Source organism: Xenopus tropicalis, chromosome 4 (assembly GCF_000004195.4).
Source record: "Xenopus tropicalis strain Nigerian chromosome 4, UCB_Xtro_10.0, whole genome shotgun sequence".
Lineage (NCBI taxonomy): Eukaryota > Metazoa > Chordata > Amphibia > Anura > Pipidae > Xenopus > Xenopus tropicalis.
The window spans coordinates 91,866,643-91,884,447 of NC_030680.2; positions in this window are offsets into that span (position 1 = coordinate 91,866,643).

Consider the following 17,805-nt stretch of genomic DNA (forward strand, 5'->3'; position numbering starts at 1 on the left):
GTGCTGGGATATTCTCACGTGCCCCCAGTATTGTTGATCTAGACTGGAGTATTTGGACTATAGGGTCAGAAACGCACTTTAATGAACTAGCCCGTTGTTTGTAGGTGAAAACAATCACCTAGGTGACTGAGAGTCATACCTATAAAAGTTCTAAAAATACTTCAATGTAAAAAAATGATTTTTACAATGTTAGCCAACAGATCAGAAGAAATAAAAAAGTTTAGTTATCCATGTAGTAATGAATACTGAACATAACGTGTATTCTATATATATAAAGTATGCACTTTATATATATTTTTTTATTTCAATTTTAATTCTTCATAATAAAAACATTGTTCAGGGACTGCAAGAACTGGACAATCCCCAGCTTGCAGGAAGATTGTATTGCAAAGGTGAATAGACCAGATGTCCTGAACTTTCATATAGACATAAAAGGTTGAACTTGATGGTTCAACCTTTTCTAACCTAATTTACTATGTATGCAAAAGATTACAACCAACAAAAATGGGTACAGGTATGGCACCTCTTATCCAGAATGCTCGGGACCTGGGGTTTTCCAGATAAGGGATCTTTCCGTAATTTGGATCTCCATAACTTAAGTCTGCTAAAAATCATTTCAACATTGAATAAACCCAATAGGCTTGTTTTGTCTCCAATAAGGATTAATTATATATTAGCTGAGACCAAGTACAAAGTGCTATTTTATTATTACAGAGAAAAAGGAAATCGTTTTTAAAAATTAGAATTAGTTGCTTATAATGGAGTCTATGGGAGATGGCCTTTTCGTAATTTGGAACTTTCTGGATAAGGGGTTTCCAGATAAGGGATCCTATACCTGTACTGTATTTCTTAAATTGAATATTTATTTATTATAATAGCAAAATAGGAAAAAGGAAGCACACAATGGGATTTCCTTCAACAGGGGGTTAATAGAGACTTATTGGTATTTTCATTTCAGGTAATTTTAAAAGGGAGTTCTTCTCCAGACTAGCTGTGGGCCATATGTTCATATGCTGGTGAGGTTATTAGTATGAAAGATTCCTGTAAGTTAACCAGAGTATCCAGACTTGGATGCCATTATTTAGGGTATTTAGTTTTTCTAAAATGAGGATATTGTCAAGCTATTTTTATTGTATATTCTTGTTTATGTTTTCCTTAGCTTACTACTTGCAAGTGTTACCATACCATAGGAGAGCATTGTTTACATGGGCAGTCAGGTGGCTTAGCAAGTGACCAAAATGGACCTATACCTGCTTGTTTGGCAACCTGGCAGATCTAGCTGTGTATGACCACCTTTAGTCATGTGTAACAGATTTTTGTCAAGAAGAGAAAAATGTGAAGGTGTTGTCTGATATTGGGTGGGTGTGCCCAGAAAAAGCTGCTGAAGAAGACAGAGCACGGTCAGACAAAACAATCCTCACAATTTCCTCATAGCTTGAACAAAAAGAGCATGTGCATTATCCTGTAAAATGTGCAATTAAGTAAGGGAGGAAGAAACACAAAATTACTTCTCAGCTATTTTTTTATATACATGAGACATCACCTCATGTGGTTGTAATGCCATTGGTAACACCTTTCTCCCTAAATGCCCCTTTGGCTGCTCATGTGCAGAACTTGGTTACATTCTAATCAATTTACACTCAGGTGGGGCCCTCCTACACTTCTTGATCCTTCCTTCCACTTTCCATATTCCTATAACCTCAGCATGCTTATAATGGTGGTTACCAACAGCTAACTCACTATTCTTCAGTGGGCAACTAGCCCTGTTACTGACTAGGCCCACTTCAATGAATACCTGACTCTCCATTACCATTACCATTTCAACACTCCAACAGTTATATAAAGGTGGCGCAGTAAGTGTTATGAGGGCGGCAGGTAAGGATTTGGTTGTGGATAAAACTGTTTAGGGTTGGTGTTGGTGGCAAGTCCAAGCTGGTAACTGATTTTCATGCAAACCTCAAAATCATCCAGTTGTCTTGTATGGAGAGACTGCAAAACAGAATAGCATATTGGTCATTCTTTTACTAGCATATATATGCAGTAATACAGTTTATACAAAATAATCTAAGATAAACAGTATAGCATTACTAGATACACCATGCAATGGTATTTTTTTCCTTTACTTCCTATACAAAATTATTAGGGGCAGCTTCATGCCTACATTTTAACATGGGCTTCTTTCTTCCCTTGTCCTCCTCTCCAAGCCCTAAGATAGGCAGTCAAAGCACAAGACAGGCAATATGCCAAGGAATGCCTACGTACAAGCCAGCTGCATAATAGGTGATGTTCAAAGAGCTGAATTTCTGGTTAGGCTCTTTTAGCATAGAGAGCACAACAGCTATCTTGCCACACCTCTTACAGAAGGCAAGCCAGCAACAGGCCCAGAAGAACCCCTGCAGGTTTCTGTAACCACTCAGCATGCTAGATATACTGCTATGGAGTAAGATTTACTTAACACTAGTAGTGTGGACACAGCACACAGTGAGTGAATGAGCCTCGGTATTCTTTGTTTTGTTAAGTATTGCAAAAAAAAAAAACACTTTAAAATTGACTCCATTGCCACCACTAACAGCACTTCGCCAAAAATATCACAAAAACAGTAATCTTTTTTGACATGTCAGAGTGGTTTGCTGACAGATGCTGCTTTCCAAAAATTTTGAGAATGTACTTAATCCTCAAACAGAAATAAACCAGTGAGGCAAATGTTCTTGTACAACAGATCATTGTATAAATAAAGGTATTTCAAACCTGGTGTTTTCTACTATCCCAGTTCTGTGCTGTTTTTGAGAGATGTGTAGCACAGCAATAAAGAATTTTTTGGAGATGAATAGCACGATAAAGCATTATTGGGAGATAACACATTGCAAAAAATTTGTGTTGCAAAATTGTATAGATGCTGTGACAGAATCTGCAATAGCAATAGTGAACGGGATATATCTACACACCCTCATCGAAATGCATTCTCTGAAGTTACAAATGGCATTTCACTGTCTGTCAATCTGACAGGAATGTCTAGGTTAGCAGATGCCCGGAAGACATTACCTGCTGGAATGCATAATGTGGGGAGATGGAACAATGGTCTGGGACCATTTTCCATAATTTTAGATACAGGCCTTGGTTCAGCACTAGAAACCCTTAGGACAATATTATATGAGAAGATTAGTCGCCCATGGTTAAATATTGGCTACCACAGGCGACTTAAAATTCCTTCCCATCAGCAATAAAGTGTATCGCTGGTGGGAAGTCATATGCGGTGATTTGTTCTGTGAAAAAATGAATCTCATATGCCTTTCCACCAGCAAAAACTGTTGATCACTGGTGGGAAGGCATATGTGATGCTTCATTTTTTCAGAAAAACAAATTATCGCTTATGCCTTCCCACCCTAATCCACTTTATTGCTGGTAGGAAAGCATGTTGGGAAGGTTAGTCACCTGTAGTAGCCAAGATTTTTACTCACAGGCGACTAATCTCTCTGTGTGCATTACCCTTAAGGTAGGATTTGATTGTCAGCTACGGGCAAACTAGAATCGCCTTTCCTGTAGGTGACAAAGCACCCTGTCTGTAGTTGTCCATAGGCTCAAGGTGCCGCATTTTTTCTTCAGCAGGAAGTATATATCTTTGTGGTCACTGTTTGCTAAAGGAAGCATTAAATCAACTTGCATGGCTTCTATTATTTTTTCACCATTGAGTCCAATTTAGGCATGCTGCCTGATAGGCTTTTGCAAGATGTAACTGTTATGTCAGTCCTCCTGTACTGTACAGTATAGGGGAACCTGTGGGTTTCTTATAGCAGCCCTTTGCATGATAAGGGGACTCCTCACTTGACCTTTTGCTTTGAGACACCCCACTGAACCCCCTTGTTACATACCTCAATGAAACACCAGGAGACAGAGGTGGAGAAAATGGCCACAGCATTTTTTCACATTTTATCAAATAAATAGGACCATGCCAGCCTAACCCAAGGCAATATTCTAAAGTCATAATTCCATAAGAGGTCGCTACTATGCCCTGCTGTTCCTCACTGAAGACTTGAATGAGTATTAGACTGCCTCTTCCTACAAGGAGGATAGCCCCAAACTCTGCTACCAGCAGGAGCTGCATCACCAATCATAAGAGAAGTTCAGCAGACCTGCTGCCGGTCCTGGATCTGCAGTGTCTCAATGATAGGAAATCCAAGCAGGCTGTCACTTAGCACAAGCAGTAGTAGCGTCTGTATCTATCAATCCATGATGCAGTCGCAGGAGAGAACCTCCTTTCTACCTTTGCTAAAATTACCTGTGCAATACTCTAGCAAGGTTCTACTGCTGCTGTGACAAATTAAACTTAAATACATTATCATCGGAAAACATTCCCTGGATCAATCAATCATAGTTGACATGAATTAAATACAATGCTGACTCTCAGTTAATACTGTATAAAGATACAGAAAGCACAATATAAAAATGCATTCAGGAAACCATCCACATTCAGTTATTAATAGATAATATGAGAACAAAAAGAAGAGAAACTCCTGCCATTTTGCTAAATATGCAAGAAGGGAGAGAGTGGGTGGGATGTTTTTACCTGCTCAGAAGATAAGGAAGTGAGTGCTTCTTTTTCTGACATCACATCCCTCTCTTTCTCTGCCCCCCAGGCCAGCTTTCTCCTGCCTTAACTCTTTCCTTCTCACCTAATCACAGTTGCACCTGGTTCTGCTAATCTCTAAACATAAACCAGTGTAATCTGGCTGCTGGTTATTCGGATCCCTTGTCATGCAGCCCCTTTGCTTATAGCTCCAGGGCTTTCCTTTGTTCTAGCATGCTAGAGTGAGAATTATATTAAGGTTAATGTTAGGACTAGAGTGCCAACCAGGTATTTCCAGATAACAGTTACAGACCAGCAATCCCAATAAATGATAAAATTTCTAGGCAAATGGATTAATATTAGATTTATATTGGATCACAATTTACCTATGAAACAGGGGGTAGAGGATCATTTACACAAAACAGTAGTTGCTAACTCGGACAAGATAAGCCAGTGTTTTCTTGTGCACAGGTACTTGCTAATCTTAATAAAGGTCTCTAGTGATATTTTAATAAAGGTCTCTAGTGATATTTTGTGCAACCCTATGTTACTCACGCAGCTGCAGCTAAGTTATTTAATTTTAGGTTTGGAATGGTTACATTTCCTTTATGCTACTGCATTCCAAAGTTTGTGGGTTATTGTTCTATCTGAATGCTGAAAAGCAAAGCTCTATTTATTTTTCCTTTGGCTACAGAACAGGAAGTACTTGAAGAGCATATAGCATTTTAGGTATTATCACCATTGTGATTCTGCCCTGTTACTGCACATATGTACAGCATAAAGCAATTCCGTTGAGTTTTCATGACTTCGCAGTATTCAAATGAATGGGGAATACAAAGGAAAACCAATGTCTAAAAAAATTATACCTCTAAAAATGAAATTTTGATGTACTGAACCTACTGTACCAGCCCAGAGGTTCAGTAGCCCTATAATAATGCTGTTCTGTCAACATTTTTTTCAGCAGATTACTTTCTTGGATTTTGTTAGGCCATCTTTTGATTGTCAGTGTGCTAGGTATACTGAGCTTGTTTAATCATAAGAAAAAAGGCAAAGACTTTAAGACTTATTTAAAAGTTTCTTAAAGGGATAGCCAGATGCAGACTGGGGAACGGGAGGCCCAATGTTTTCAGTGTGCATCATCTACACAAAATCAACCCTTCACCAGAGAATTCTGTCACATCCTCAGACACACACCATTCCTTCTCCAAAAGCCTCCAGTGCCACTATCATGTGGCAAATGCACTAGTAGAGTGTATGAGCTTCTCCTGAACGGTCTCATTACAGTTTCTGTAGGTTCCCACTAACCTACTCCTTAATACTCCAATTTCTAACTGGCACACAATTGCCAGGGTCCTACCCAAAGCCACAGGCTGCCCTTACTAACAATTACCCTTACTTACAATTACATTTACTTCTCACCTCTGACATATACCTAGTACTGACTTCCTAACTTGCCTACTCCTAGCATGGTGCAGCCTCCCACCTGGGCTGGCATCTACAGTCTAGTCTATGGATTCTGCACTTCTTCATATAGGCTCTTGTAAGAGAATCCCCCTAGAGGCCAACCTTAGTGTCTGCTAAGCTTTACTGAGATATTACTGTATATGGCACTATTTCAATGAAAGCTACAGAGAGTACAGAAAACATAAGTAGAAAGGTATCTTGCTACATCATAACTGAATTTAGCAACAGTTTGAATACATGGGATTGCTGTATGAATATATTTTTCTTTAGTTCCCAATACATGAGAAATATACTTAAAACCTGAACTATTTAATAAAGAGATTGATAAAAAAAATAAAACAAAAAAAAATACAATATCTCTCATCAATAGAGCAGAGCCTTAGCTAATATTTGCCCAGGCTAATGAAACAAGGCCAGCTTACAGTTTACTGTGTGCATTAACGTTTCATGACCTGCGCATATTTACATAACTTGTAAAAAAATTATTTTCCCTGTTTGCCTTTCTGAAACTAAAAGAGACATGAATAAAGATTATTAATCTTTTAACCCCTTTTACAATTGGTTCCCTTGGTCTAATAGTGGCTTTACATTTTTTGTATTGCTGATGTTTATGTTAGTAGGATATAAAACTTTTCATCAGCACTATTTTTGCTGAGAAAAATCACAATGGCCAAATAAAAAAAATTGTTTCTGATCGCTCCCTTTAATAGCCAATAGGAATTGCACTGCATATGGTACATGAGTGCTTTGGGTTTTTTCCTTGACAGAGCAACATGATATGGCATTGTTTGAGGCACTATGCAGTAATGTTTATTTTCCCTAATGTTTTGCTATAAACCATATACTATTCCCATATTTCAGACTAAAGGTCTCACAAATATGGGTCGGCTCCAGTGCACCTGCTAATCCATTGATAATTCAGCCTCTAGGTTGAGCAACTAAGTTGCAGGGGCAAAAACACAAAACGATAAACATGTAGTATACCTTTTAATAAACCTTTACTTTTTTAGCAAATGAATAATGTTCCAAACTATTTCAGATCATTGGTGTCATGCCTGTTATTTCATTCTGAAGACACAATGAAAGGCAGTGGACTGTGTCTTTTCTGAAGGCATAGGCAATATGTGACACTAACCTCAGGTCTCACAACCACAGTCCTCTACCTTATAATATTTGTATTTGTAAATCGTTATGTTTTGTGTTACAATGACCTTGCTCTGCACAGTTCTATAAATAATAGTTTTGCAAAGGAAAATTTAATGTATGGTATTATGATATTTTATCCAGAATCTGTATTACACAGTTATCTGTATTATCATGCATTAGGCCAAGTAAAGGTGACCATTAGAACTGACATTGCAATACAATACTGGATGCTATATTTATGCCTCATGTAGGGTTTCTATCTGGATGGTATTTTATTAGCCCCTCCAATTCCTGACGCTTGATGTCAATGCTTTTTTGAAGAAGAAAGATAACAAATATAGGAAGACATCACTTTTCCAACAAAGATTGAGACACAGATGTATCTGGAATATCAAATATTATCTGTCTTTCATAATTTTTCATCCTGCAGAAAGAAGGACGTAATATACTGAATGTAAATATTACATATTGTGCAACATAATTCTTTGAGAACAAACAAAAGAAATTGCAGGGAGAAGAGTAACAGCTTGCTAAATATAAGGCAATCTAGCAAATGCAACCCATGGACTGTTAGCGCTACTGACATTGTCAAGACTCTGTAGACCCAGGGCTAGATGAAAATGCAGGCATATATTTCAAAGTACATTTTGTAGGGATTCACAAAATCCATACATTTTGGATTCAGATCAAAACCAATTCCACCTCAATTTAATTTCTTTTAAAATTGCATCATCCAAACTAACCAAAAATAATTCTCACCATCACCAGTGCTTAAAAGTTCTGATTTGATACTGTCAGGGTCTCAGGAGTCGCCCAAATTAGAATCTTGCAACAACAAAAAATTTACATGTGAATCCTGGAAAATGTAGCCGTTTTTCTTGGCCCTATTCCTATTGAGAGAATAATTAAAAGAATGACTCAACTGATGAGTCATTTTCATAACTCAGAATATGTACATGACACAGCTTGTATCTTTCCTCAAGTTGCATAGAAACCATAGCTACAGAATATGCAAGAGTTGCCACCACAACTGGGCACATAGGTCCTGGCAATGATTTTATCCACAGGAATATACATAGGAAGAAAGACTTTTAGCATAATCAGGCAATTTTGTGGGGAATAATACTAAGAAACAGTGGTATCCAAAGGTTATATGTGTTTAGGAGTGGTAAGGATAAGGGGCCTGAAACAAATCTTTCTCTGAAGGCTCCCATGGGCCTCTAGCTACCTCCTACTTTAAATTCCAATCAGTCACTCCAGATTCACTTTTTGCACTAATCAGTCAAACTAAGCTGCTTTCATGAAATTCACTATACATATTGACTGAAAGATAATGCCATTTATGCCAGTAAGTGGGACCAAATCATTAGATGACTAATATATCTAAGGTGTAAATGGGGTATTGCATATCTTCATTCAAGCATCATTGCTTGCAAACAAGTAGTTGCCATTTAAAGTGCCTGGCCAGGGTGTTTTCCAGGTGCAAAGTAAAGCCTACAACATGTTCTCTTACTGTGCATCCCAAAACTAGCATTAGCGGTACTTAATTAAATGAACAATTATTTGGTGCTTATTTCTAAATTAACACATTTCAATAACTGCGACTTTATTGTTGCTTTAAAACATGTACTTAAAAATCCATTTTTAAGTAAGCCTATAAGCAAAATCAGCATATAATCTGGTGTTCAGATGCCAAAATTTACCATTTGTTTTACACAGCTTTTTACACTGTTTCAGTGAATTTCGTTTTACACAGCATAATAAATAGACCCCTATGGGGCTGATTCACTAAAGGTCAAAAAAACGAGTGATATTTATAGCATGCGTTAAAAATATTATCACTTCTTATTTTTTGCAAGTTAATGACAGGGGCGATTCTGGACATATCCTGGATGCCGCCCCCCCCCCCCCCGCGCTCCCCAGCGCTTACCTTCTGAGCGCAGGAGCGGGTCCGGGGGCGGTGAGATCGCTAGTGCAGAGAGCGCAATTGCAAACCGGAAATTCGTCTCTTAAAGTTACCAGGAGCGGCTTTTTGCCGCCCCTGGTAACTGGGGCGCTTCTGCCGCCTGAGGCGAGTTTCTCAACTCGCCTAATGGCAGAAGCGCCCCTGGTTAATGATCGATTCACTAAAAGGACACTTGTCTGAATTAAGAAGCGATGTTCTTGGCGTTATTTATCTGGCGATGAGCGATTTTAAGCGGTATTTTAACTCATGTGCGATCATTTCCGCTGCGTGCAATATTTTTCGCCGCACTTGATATTAGCGCACGCTATTACACACGTAGCAGTTACTTTCTGAAAACTACTGTTCTGAAAATTACCATTTACCTGAAAACATAAGCATGCATCACTCTAGGAAGATCACTTGAAAAAATCCGACTGCAAATTCCATCTTGTCACCACAGATAATCACGAATCACCATTTTGTTCTGTAATGCCTACTCCTGGGAGGCATTAAGTTTCACAGTAATTATGCATTTTACGCGTTTAACGCTTCATATGTGTTTGTGAATCATGTGTTAGTATTATTTCTATTTGATAATTACCACAATGCAATAAAAATAACGCTTTGCGATAATGCGCTTTTTAACGCATGCGATATGAGTCATAACACATGCAAAATTATGTTGATGAATCGGTACTTATTTATCGCATGCTTTTTAACACAAAAAAGGATGAGATAAGCGTTATGGACCTTTAGTGAATCAGCCCCTATGTCTGTCCCCCTAACACACACATATACATAAAACTGTTTACTTTCACAAACCTAAATGCAGTTTGATGCAGCTCCATGTGTGTCCACAGAACTTTCCTTTTCACTTGAAGATCTGGCAACCTGTGCTTATACTGATCTGTGTTCTCCAAGCTATTGTTCAGTAACAATGGGTCATTTCAGTCAAGCTGATGTTATTCTGAAATAAGCGAATTCCCAAGAGGACAGTAAAATCATTGGCCCAGATTGCCTGATTACCCAATTTTTTATAGTCCATACAAAGACATTTATTTTGTTACGCAGCGGTATGGTTACATTTTAACATAGTCAACAAAAATTGCATTCTCTCCATATATAACAATAACTGTCCATTAGAAAGTCTGTAGAAACTGTAAACAAAGCTCTTTCTGTGAGTGTTTTAACTCGCTTGGCTTTTAAAATGTGCAGCAATCCTGCTTATGTGTTTCATATGTGTTCATGTCTCAGGCCCTGTTCTCCATCACCTTCACTGTGAAGCATGGACAGCAATCCAAGCCTAATGGTTTGGCATGTATAAAGTATTGCGACGGAATGAGGCAAAATCAGGAAGGATAACTTTATAATGAGGTATATGTGGACACTTACATGTTTTAAATAAAGCATTTTAGGAGGAAAGTGGGGATATACTATCTACAGGCACGAGACAGATAAAATACTCGCCTTATTTACGGTAAGTTCAGTTGTTTTACATTACCTTTTAGTATGCATATTTTAACTACTACTTGGTTGCTAAGGTATGTGGGACCATAGCAACAATTAAAATTTGAAAACGAAAATCTAGTCAAGGCCCATTTGCAATTTGTCTTGCATTGCTATTAAAAGCTAATTTAAGGCAGATTACTCCTTTAAGAACCCAATGAGGCAATCTGAGCTGAGAGAAATGGGAATTTATAAAGTTTTAAATAAACTGTCATCCAACATCTTGTATATAGTAGAAAATATCAAACATATATGTTAATACATCTTTGATGACATATTGTGACTTTGTGAGTGTAACCAACACTGCCAAAATAAAAGCTTGGGTAAAGTCAAATAAACATTATATAATGGTATCTAGTAGAATTAAGTCTAAAACAACTGGACTTTTCTGAGTTTTTCTTGAAAACGTTTCACCACTCATCCGAGTGGCTTCTTCAGTTCAAATGACTGGTAGGGAATTCCCTGGTATTTAAACTCTTGATGGTAGTACAGTCACAGACATCCAATCACAATGGTTCCATTGTGTTAGGTGTTAGCTGAAACTGACAGGTGTAAGAAGGTATGATCCAATCACAATGGTACCATGATTCTCATTCATGAAGGTGTTAATCCTTTAAAGTACATGACTGGAAGTGTGAACTGTTGTGAAACCGCCGGGGTAAGGATGTCAAAGCGGCTTTGTATGTTGGTGACAAGCGGTGTTGCAGGCCCCCTCCTCTGTTCAGGGATGGTTTTTCCTGGCTGGCATAAATGGCCTCTTTCACACCTCTTTCAAACCATCTGTCCATCAGTCCAAAATATGCACGTTACTGTCCTCATTATATAATGGCATTGACATAATCAGTAATGAGGAAACTAGTCAGCTCTGTAAAAGGGGACTATTATTATAAAGTATTAGTTCAGAAATGTACAGAAATGTAATTTTGAAAGAATCAACCCCTGTTAACCAACTTTGCACTTTGGACTTATTTAGGGACTCCTATTGCAAGGAAGGATTTTGTTGCTAGTATTTTTAAAAATGCTTTTTATTCAGGCACTATCCATTTCTTCATGTAGTCTGTCATTTAACCCTTTCCATTTATGAGGTTAGCGCAATAATCATGCCACATGTTTGTTTGCATGGCAAAAATGTGATATAGATCTGCTGGCATGGAAGGGGTTAAATGGCAGATTGCAAGATGTAACCAATCAAAGAGTGTACTGTAAATGGAGAATCCATGAAGCTGGCACTATGCTCTATTTATATAGATATGCAGCCAGTAGGTTAAGATAGTGGCACAATTAAAAATCAATTTTTAATTGCAAATTTTCAGGAAAACCATTGTGTATATGAATCTTTTATTCATATGAGTATATCAGTTGATAGGTGAATTTCCCTAAGGTGCATTTTGTTGGCCTGGCAGAGACTCTCAAGCTTTTATGACCTGAAATGTTTTCTAGAAACGCCTTGAGTGAGTTCCTTATTCCCACATTGATAACCTTGGTAACTTTGTGACAGTGTGACCCACTCCTTACAAAATAATCACTCTCCATCTCCAAAAGTGCCCTGGCTGTCAGGTTTATTCAAGTTATTCTTCATTTATCTGTTGCATTAATAAATTGTTTGGCAGGAATTAATCCTGTCCTGTTCATTAAATATGAAAAGAATAAGCCATGTGATAGCCTTATTGGCCAACATATTTGTGGTTATGCAGTGCCCTCTACTGGCAATTTACCTTCCAGTAAATATAAACATCAAGATGATTTACTGCCAACATTAAAATTGCCTTGGGCTTTGATATTCAGCATAGGCTGCTCCCAGCAAAGCAGATCATACATACAGTACATAACAAACATAACACACAGAGGGTGTGTGAGGTGGGGAGGGGGGAGGAAGGTCACACCAGGACATCAGTTCTTGTAAAAATTATAGTATTATTTTGTTCTGCAATGCTGATAGACACAGAATTTGCTTCTGTGAACATCAAAATTACTATAAAATACAGAGCTCTTGGGACTAAATAAATAATTGTCCTCCTGTTAATAACAGCATGTCTTTATGTACTTCCTTCAGGGAATGTAACAAAGCGAGTCACTGAACATTCAGTCTTAAATAAGAACTGATATTATTTTTAAAAAATGTACTAAATTGCAAATAACACACTCGTGATATGAGTCGCTGACAGATGTTATCTTCTCTAAAGCTGCACATACTAGAGGGTATTATAGGCAGATAGGGGGTGTTCTTTTTTCCCATAAAAACGATCAACGCACCAGAGGTCACCCCTTTAGATTAGAGGAACAGAGCTTCCATTTGAAGCAGCGTAGGTGGTTTTTCACGGCGAGGGCAGTGAGGTTGTGGAATGCCCTTCCTAGTGATGTTGTAATGGCAGATTCTGTTAATGCCTTTAAGAGGGGCCTGGATAAGTTTTTGAACAAGCATAGTATCCAAGGCTATTGTGATACTAATATCTACAGTTAGTATTAGTGGTTGTATATATAGTTTATGTATGTGAGTGTATAGATTGGTTAGTATAGGTTGTGTGTGCTGGGTTTACTTGGATGGGTTAAACTTGATGGACTCTGGTCTTTTTTCAACCCTATGTAACTATGTAACCATGTAACATACATGTTCCAATGATATTATATATAACAAAGATGGTACATGTACAGAGCCTCACCGATCCATGTACTATAGATATCCCCTGCTTTAGGTATAGGACAGGTTTAAACATTTTATCACACTGTGAGAAGGTGAAAAGAAGCTGCAGCTCCTTTTTATTCCTAGTGTTTTGATTGTGTATGGCCCTTTATACAATCTCTGTCCAAACCCATGGGTTCCGAGAGTGTACCCGGTCTTTCCATGTGCAATTAGTTGCCTTCACTGATTTCAGTCAGAATTTTACTTTTCCCACCTGCGTGGTTTACTATTAAACTTTTTATGTCTAAAAACTTAAAAAAATCAAACTTGGTGCATCTTGATGCATCTTTACAGCAATAAAAGTTCTTTAAGTACCAAAAGCTTTTTTTTTTTTATAATAAAACTAAATATAATTGTAAGTAACTTTCCTGTATAAATGACTTTAACTTTTGATTTGTAAATACCGTTAAAAACACTAAAAATGTTTTATGTAAGTTGAAAAGTTGCCACCTAATTTTGGTATTTTTATACTGCAGAATCCTTAGAGCAACCATTTTACCTCTGTTTTTTTAACTCTGCAAGCAGGGGACAAATCACTCAAAATCTCCCTCCATTGACTTTAAAGGGCAATCGCCTGACAGAGTTGATGCACTTTACTGACAGACAATTGACAGACAATATTGCTCTGAAAACAGCTCTTTATAAGCAATGCATCAACGAAATGGGAACACAGGAGCCAGCTGTCTCCATGTTTATATCAATAGTCTACCCATAGGAAAACACTTGAAACTTGTGAAAAGACAAACCTCCAAACCCTTTACTAAATGCTTACCTAATTATATGATTGATATACCACCTGTATTGCGCATAGAGCTATTGCTATATACAGTGTTATACTGGAGATTATAGTGAGAACTGATAAAGCCCAACCTTGTTATTATCTTCTATAAATATTTTCATGTATGGTATTAGGAAAATCAATGGTTTAATTACATGTTCCTTCGCATGGTCCTAACTACTGCCTTTAAAACCTAATAAGGATGAGCATCTATGCTGCTGATAGATTATAGAGATTCTGTATCAATACTCTCTCAGATAAAGATGCATAAGTCAGCACGGTGGGGGGTTTTTCCCTGACAAACAAGATTTATGCAAAAAAAAAATGTTCATCTTTACATTCAGTACATGTTAAAATCTGAGCACACAGATTGCCTTAGGGACAGACAGGCCGGCAGCCAAGAAAGCTCCATGTATGCCAGATTTCAGTCTTTAGAATCAGCTGCAAACAACTGGTTTGAGGAGCAGCAAGTTGCCTTACAGGTGCAAGAGACAGAAATGATATATAATCCATAGATTGGCCACTCCAGCTTTTGCTCATTTGTCATTTTATGTTAATAGCAATCAGTCAAGAAGAAACCTTAGAACACTGTAATATTATTTATTACATCTGTTAAAGGTATTTCACAACTGTAATTATACTTTATTTTCCAGCTGTAGGTCACAACACAACATTAAATCAGTATTTATTAATAATTATGTAAAACAACAATTTAGATGCCAATGCACTGCACTGTCCATAATGTAAGAGAATATATGTGCATGTGTGAACACGTGCATTTATGAACGATACTAACTAACCCCCCCAGTATTCCCCCTCAGCCAAAGTGTTTACTGATGTGGCTATTTATGCCGCTGGTGGCTGGAGAGCCAGTGGACATGACGTGAGTTCGACATGGCTGGCCATGGTTTTAAAATTCTGCAGGCAGGTGTGTTCCTTGCTTTGTTAGTGTTATCACTGCACTATAATGTGGAAAGTAGAAGGAAATAATAAATAATATTTGCTCCCATTACAACACTATTCTGTCAGTTCTTGTACATTCCTGAGCTCGTGTCTGTTTCACTTTTGTTAAATTAGTCATATGGAATGGTGAACTCAGGCTCAGAGTAGCCCTGCATTCTATTTTGCGTACATGAAATAGTTTACTAGTAAGGGAGATGCTGGTGGCTGCCCATGTCCTGCCTATGGGCTCTTCCTTAAACCGCAGGTACAAATTGCCCCATATGCATTCTGTTTACTACCCAGAGCAACTGTGGTAGAAGGTGCAGAGCACAGCACTGGGAGACACTGCAATGGAAGGTGGTAAGTAAGGGGTCCTTTGCTAACTTGCGTATCTGAATGAGGCTCGTGTTAGGGTCAGGTAGGATGTGTAAGGGGGAACACCTATGTGCTCCTCATGAATACAACACTGTTAAACACAGCCAAATATTTATTGATGGGGGAAGAGCAGGTCCTTGCTTATGCCTGTGGGTGCAATTGGCAGGGAAGGGTGAAAACATGACAGTTTACACCTGTTTTATCTTCTGGCAAATGCCAGATGTGCTGCTCATCATAGATTGCTTGGGTCTCTCTGTATATCAAATGTCACTCCAGGCCTGGCTGCCTTTGTATAGCAGTGATGTATTCAATGACATACTGACATAGGTATCAGCTTTGATAAATGTGTCAATTTCTTAAAAACTTGAGCTGGAGCTTGAAACTGAACTGCTGAGGATCATTCCAGATTACTCAGTTAGATCCTTAGTAAACCAACACTTATATTTGGATAGTTCAGTTGATGGTACTGTATCTGGGAAGATAAGGTCTGGCTAACAGTTTTATAGAACGCTTCATTATTACCTTTTTGCAATATATCATGATGAGAAATTGTAATGATTCCTGTTGAATGCTAATGCAAAAATGAGTGCAGTGTACAAACATGTATGTATTTAAGAACACTACAATGAAGACTTTTTAAATGGGAACTGTCAATATTATAACAAAAATACACTAATATATAGTAAATGCTTAATAATTCTTTGTCACAGTAGGTATTTTTGTTTCTTATAGATTTAAATGGTTTACTAGTGTACTTTCTCAACCTTACATTTTTCTTCAATCAGCATTGCTGTGTGTCAGTAATGCAGGACAAATTGCTAATTCATCCTGGAATCAACCAATTAGAAGGGGAAATCTCTGCATCTCTCAACTCACAGCATCAGCAATTAACTGGGTGGGGAAGTCGAGCAAATCACAAATAAAATGAAAATGAAATTTGTGAAATAAAAGCATGCATTGTCCAGAATAGTTTAGTGCATTTTTGATTTTTGGGATTTTTTTTGAGCTTTTAATTATTTCAGTGTGCAATCTGTATTTCCTTATTCTGTTCATTCCTTCCACAGATTGTGATCCAACATATCTGAGACAATTACCCCAGCATCAAAATTAGATCCCACTTAATTTGGATAATTCTTTCCACTGCTGGATCTGACTCTTGATAAAATGCATTAGAAGCCAGCTGAATAACAGTGAACAAATATCTAGCAAATTCTACAGTGTGAATCCCTTGAAAATAGTACTAATCAGGCAGAAAATTAATTCAAGACACCTAACTAACACCTTTTAAGAAACATGAACAGCATGGTAAAAGTCTTGGTTAGAGGAGAGGTAGATTCTATTGCATTGTCGTCACAATCACATGTTCCGAATAGGTCAAATACTGCTTTCAATTGCAGAAGATCTTTAATTATGATATATAGAATTACATTTTCTTTGATTGTGCAAAAATGTTTGGGTGGTTTCAAGTTGCATAATTATAATGCCATCTAGTTCAAATAGACTTAATAGAAGACATTACTGTCAGGATTATAAAGTGCTTCCCAATAAAAACCTGTCCTGACAGTGCCATTGTTTGACATTGGCATAGAGTGTCTCCCACAAAGGGACTTGGTGGCAATGAGCTAATTAAGTGCCATGGTTATCTCTGGGAGCATGTGTTTGTCAATGGTTTTGCTATTTAGGGGATGAAGTAATTTATAGGTAGTCTTTCCTTCCTAGATGTTTTTGAAGCTTTGTATTTCCAAGAGCTCCAATGACTTTGAGTGAGGTCAAGATTTTATTGCATCTGGCTCCCAAACATGTTGTAAAGTGGCTAATGGGGCAACTGCATGAGAAAAAAATGAGCAGTATAGGAAAAAGGCCAGCACAGAAGAGAATTTGCATGCATGGAAATCAGGTTGAGGAAAGGCAGACATCATGTTCCTCCAAAGGACAGACTTTAGAAATGGTTCATGAAGGTAAATGTATTTAACCTATTGAATCATGTATTAACTGAAATTTTGTAAAATGTAATCCTGTTTCATGTACATTCCCTCTATAATGTTACTTTGGATATTTTTAACTAAAGTTAAAGACTTAGTTTATGGATAAGGGTACTTATTAATTTAGGGATGAACATTTATTCCAACTGAAACAAAAATAGAGTATAAAAAGTAACTTTGTCCCCCTAGTATTTTCCCAGCCTCAGTGATGATGGAGAAAAAAAATGATCAAAGTAAGATCTAAGTAATAAATGGAAGGTTCCTAAATACATTTCCATACATAAATGTAATGCATTGCAAGCATTTAATAATGGTATTGCCATCATCATCACTAAGCCAAATAAAGGTGGTGGTATGATTATATTATTTTAAGACTGAATATGACGCAGTAGCTTATCTACAGCTAACCAACATCGCATATTT